Source organism: Triplophysa dalaica, chromosome 16 (assembly GCF_015846415.1).
Source record: "Triplophysa dalaica isolate WHDGS20190420 chromosome 16, ASM1584641v1, whole genome shotgun sequence".
NCBI lineage: Eukaryota > Metazoa > Chordata > Actinopteri > Cypriniformes > Nemacheilidae > Triplophysa > Triplophysa dalaica.
In genome coordinates this window covers 7006157-7012156 of record NC_079557.1, presented here as the reverse complement: position 1 = coordinate 7012156, position 6000 = coordinate 7006157, and positions in this window count along the sequence as shown.

The following is a 6000-nucleotide window of genomic DNA, read 5'->3' as shown; positions in this document are numbered from 1 at the left end:
CAAACAGGACTCCTTGAACGTCAGCATATGCTTGTCGTACATCAGCAGTTGAATTTGTCAACAGAAATCTTGTATGCGGAGCGGCTGTGTCAAAACAATTTCACTGTAAATTGGATTTATTCTCAGATAAATGCTGATTTTTAAAGGTTGCCTCTGAAGCTACAGTACAATAAATCTTCATGTTTGTTTCAGGGAATAAGAGCATTTTCTACTCAGGAGCATATATATGTAATAAAGATTTAAAGTGGTCTGAGACATTGGAGGAGACTGGGTTTATTGAAGGAATGTGTGAGCAAATTAGTGGACATAGCCGGTGATACGTGAAAAGGGACGACAAATTCATTTTCGGAGAGTAAAAGCTCTGTTGTTATCTTTATTGAACAGACTCACTCACAAATTAGACTCTAGTGTGTGTTTGTGTTCATAAGCGCACCAAAAACACAGAGATTTGTAATCCTTAGCGATTTTTTTGAGTTCCAGTGGCACAAATAAATCATTCTTTTGACATTCTAACTATAGTTTAATTTGTCAATAAACAATTGCTCAATAGTTTTATGTATATCACAGTGTGATTCCTGCATTTTATCAGTTTTTGTAAGTATATTTGATCATTCGTATCTAATGATGTTGAGCAATGGAGAAAACAAATTATGGTAAAACAATAAATGTTTTGAAAGAAAATAATTCTTGTCCTTGTCCTGCTGGCTAATTTCACTGCCAACTTTCCTGTATCCTGAATGCACATTGCTAAATAATATTTTCAGTTTCTTAGGTAAACAGACAACATTTTAAAACAATAATACACAATAATTCATGATAATTAAACATTCTCCGCACAAATACTTTCAAAAAAATCACAATACAAATGGAAGAAAATATGGCTCTTTGGCAATGTTGTACAATTAAATCTATAAACATAAGGCATTTAAAAAGGACTTAATAAATTATGAAGCATAGTAAAATGTGACCTTCGTTTAACAAAAAAAAGCAGAAACCTATTAACATTTTTATAAAAAACAACCCCTGGGACATTAGTGACCAAAGTGACAAACACACACATATACGCGCCATCAATTGCATGCTGGAGACGTGTGTGTAAACATTCTCTTCAAGCCCTGTAATGAAGTCATCTATATTTGTTAAGTCAGACCATTGTTTCTCAACCTTGTAAAGGTCATGGAAGTACTGTGCGATGTACTGCAATAGATAATGTATTTTATCTGTTCTTGTCTGTCTTGCCTCCGTGCGTCTGTACGGCATGCGGGTGCCACACCTCACCCTGATTAGCATACTAAACGCCCTCATAATCGATATGCTGATTAACTCTAAAGCCCTTGATGGTAATCTCATTCGCAGATAATTCAATATCACGCTTATCAGGAGAAGGCATCCCCCTTCAACAACTTTGTGTAAGGTTCCCATGTAGATATCTGACAAAATGGTTTGGTGAAGTGAAGACATTAATTACCCACAAATAGAGGACAAACTGATCTCTTTATCACCTGCAATCGGTCTCGTTCTCTCTCTCTATCATGATCGCTCTCTGTCCTTTATTGGAAAGCAAAGAGTTGTGTTAGGTCAATGCTTTGTTTCGCACACATGTAAATTACTTTGCAAAATTCACCCATTATACTCAGTAAGGCTCAATAAGTCTCGCATCACATCTTACATGGCCTTTTATTTTTACATACGGTACCACTTGTAGGCCTATTCACGTAACAATTTTAACGTTGTTGAATACCCTCACAGCGGCCGCTTCCATGTGTAAAATATGCAGAACTATAAAAAGAAATTAATTGATATGAAAATAATAGAAAGGTAAATTAATATAAAAAATATAGAGTATAAAATACAATATGACCAAACAACATTTTGTTTAACAAATTATTACTTTAGTCAACCACATATACACACAAAAAAGATGAATAAGAAACAAAAAGAACAAATACAATGCAATAAATGAATAAAAGATAGTAACACTTTACAGTAAGGCTTTATTTGTTAACAAATAGTTAATGTATTGGCTAAAATTAACTTACAATGAACAATACTTCTACAGCATTGATAAGTTCATGTTCATTTCCGCATTTTTTATGTTTTAATACACCATGAACGAACATGAACAATTGTATTGACATTAATTGACATCAACATTGCTCATTTCATGTTAGTTACGCATTTGCTGATGATAAACAATACAACCTTGAAAAGTCTCACCAATAAGATAAACAATTTTGTAAGAGAGCCTAAAGGAGAGATAGATGTTACTGAGCCATACAGGACTGATGTAAATGACTTTGTAAAACATTTCAGCCGATATCCGAAAAAAATACAGATGAAGAAAATCAAGACGTGTGTGTGTGTGTGTGTGCGGGCAGAGTGTTGGTTTTTTTAGAACAGCCATCCTAACATTGTTTAATTGTGTCAGTAAAGTGGGACAGTGCTGCAATGTGACCTTCCAAAGACTCAAAACCAATTCTACTTTTGGAGAGTGTTCCGTCCAGCACCCGGATGCCATGTATTCTCATTACGACTGGTGTCACGGCGGGCTCAGCACAGAACTTGTCGATTCACAGCAAGAACAGTTTCAAATAGGCATTTGTGAGTCCAGAGTCGCAGTAATTCATGTGTATAACTGCAGCAAGACTGCGCGATACTGAACGACTGCGAACATCTGACATTAAAAGAATATAACTCTGCTTCACTGATAGTTAACCTTTAATACATCAGAGGAGGAACACGAGATCAACAGGACAAGCAGAATTGCGGTTGGATGTTTTATTAGTAACCTGACTTTTTACTATGACACAAAGAGGGGTGACGGCTTAGGAGATCCTGTTTAAAATAACAGAGCATGAAAGTAGGTCGATCTTTAAAGATGGCTTGTTTTTGGGGTGAGAAACATGTTAAATATTCCATCTGAATGCTTACCCAGATCGCAATGTTTGATTGGTGATCTTTCGAATCTGCAGTGTTTGAAGTCGGTACAACATGGCTGTAATGTCTTAAAATGTTTATTGGATTTTTAATATGAGGGCAATAGAAAAAAAACTGACAAGTACAGTAACATACATGCTAAATTTTACTTAAAGGCGATGTGAGTAATTTTTACAGGATCTATTGACAGAATACAATATGATATAGATAACTCGATGACATCTTTGACCGTTAAGTATAATTACAGAAAGGCACACGTGAGTTAATGATTCTCAAACAAAAACTCTACTTGCCTTGCAATCACAAAAATGTGAATCATGGTTGTGCATCATACATTTTATTAATTTCCTAAATTTAAACAGAATTGGAAAAAAATATCATAAAAAATGTTTATTGAAAATAATACTGTATGATAGTTTATGATTATTAAGTAATGTTTTTTTTAACCACAAATGAAAATAAATATAATTTTATGAAATTAATGTATTCTTTTATTAAATTTAAATTTCTTGAATAGACCATGTTGAAAGTGCATGAACAATAGAGATATTGGCAGTACAACTGATGGAAGGAAGATGAATAGAAAGTATATGAAACATGTGACCTTTGACCTAGAAACAAGTGGAGAAAAAAGTTCAGATTCAACAGATAGGTTAGCATCTGGCAAAATGCTGTCAGTGACAACTGGTATACTGAGATTGCGCATCAGAGTATGCACAAGGAGTCTGTGTGTGGGATTGTGTATGTGTGAGAGAGAATGTGTGCGTGTGAAAAAGACAGAGTGGGTGATGAGCTTGTGTGTGATGTGTGTTTTGCATGTCACAGTGTCCATCTGCCTGAGCAATCGAGGGCTGATGATAAACAGTACATGTTGTCATCTCTCGAAGTCTGCTGACCAATCAATATGCTGCATATGTTAACCGATCAAAGCTGAACAAATCTCCCCTTGAAAAGAACCTAAGACTAAGCAAAACACTTGAGATTTTAAAGAGATTTTTTATAGATAGTGATTTTTGTAATAAGTCAACCAGCATGGACTTTCCTGTGAAGCTGGTAGAGACCAAAGAAGTCTTGCAGGTTAGGCTGGTGGGGACACCGTTGCACCAGCAAATCACGCTGTGGACCAGCATCAAAAACACAACATGTGCTGGTGGCTTCAACAGGATAATCCCCTAAAATCATGTCTAAAATAGTTCTATAACAGTCTGCCACCTCCTAAATCTAGTTAGAAGTTAATTTACAGTAGCGTAATGAGCAGAAGCTTCTCCCAGCGTGCATCTGAACTCCTGGTCTCATCGCCACGTGAACGGGATATGGCACCTTCCCACCCACAGAAAACATGGCCGCTTTCCAGACTCACCACATGACCGTAACCAAGAGCTGCATTTCTCTCTTGACCTTTCAATTTCTTCTTCTTTTTATATTTGCACTGCTATTTTCTCCTCTTCATCTCTGATCTTCTCTGTCCTCACCTTTGGTGCTATAACCTCTTCACTCACCCTGGTCATTTTTTTCTCTGCGTGAAGGAATCTCCTTCGGTCAATCAATCACTCACTCATTCATCCTTACCGCTGGTGTCCGACAGGTGATATTCGGACCTCTTAGCATTGTACATGCGGAGGTTGGCCAGATCAAAGCATTCAGAGGGTTGAATAAAAAACAACTTTCAGTTTTTTCTGTCGGCCATTATCGCTCAACGTTTTTATTGCCTGTTGGAAGCTCACGTTGGCTTGTGAAAAAGGAACAGGGTATTAACTTTAATTTATCAGCTAAACACAGTACAGAAACTGGCGCTTGAGACTACAGTCGATACTGCAAATCATCAAGTGACATTTAGTAATGACGCCCCGTAAGTGATGTTCATTATTATTAATCTTTCATCCTTTTTAATGGGAAATGCTGGTTATGGCCCCATTAATGGAGCAAAAGGCAACATGGGACTTAATCTAATATTAGCAATCCTATCGATATGATAATGTCGTTCAGACTACCGCTGCTCTCTATGCCTGACAAAACCAATGTCCTGGCGTGTTTATTTGTGTATTGAAAAACGGCTTGTATTTTAATTGCCTCATCGTCAATTCTCATCTTCAGTCCAGGGGTTAAAAGTTATAAATTGAAAGACTTTTTGTACCAATTTGACCGTTGGACCATAAATTACGACGGGAAGAGAAAATGTAGTGAGCGGAGGAGTGGGTCAGCATGATTTATTAGCGACGGAGAACCACCTCCAAGGCAGAGTGAGGGAGAAGATCCATTAAAATCAAGTCCCTCTGCCTCAATGATCTACATGGTATCTCCACCTGCCTGCCACACTTCTTCAAATATGAATTTCATCTGTTCTCAGCATCCGCCTGTACTTCATCAGAAAAGTCATTTCTGGGTGGGAATGGCTTCAAAGCACACACTGCTTCTGTCCCAAGCGCTCCTGGTGAAAAATGAAGTGGGGTTAAAGTTGTTCCGAATGGAACCCGGCCCCTTTTCCCGACGGCGGTGCTGTTGTTTATTATTTTAATTAAAGCAAGTTCTCACTTTTTACACATGTGAGAGACATAGTCACAAAGAGTAACGCCCCACGCTAATGAATTCTAAAACGCCTGTATCTCCTCCCTCCCTGCAGAGGCCTGTAAAAAAGATAGCGACCACCAAACAAATGACGGTTGTCAGTGGACTTGGGGAACCGAATTTGGCTATTTACCTCACCAACATCTCATCAGACAGCCCAATACTGATCTGTTGTACTAGTATGTATTCCCACTAAGTTACTCACTAGAATTTCAGTAATTTCTTGCATTAACATACTCCAGTGAAGCATTACCATTTACTCACTGCAGTAGCATTAGCTAATTATACACATTTTTTTTGTTTGGCTGGTTAGCATGGCCACCCATATACTACACCATCAGTTTCTTTTAAAATGAAAATAACAAAGTATACTTGCAGCAAATTTACAGCTTCTCAGAAAAAGACATAAATAACACTTTGGTATCGATGGTCTCATCAGACACACCTGCCTGGCCCAAAGTTAACTTCCAGTATGTGTTTGTTGATCGGTCTGGCTAG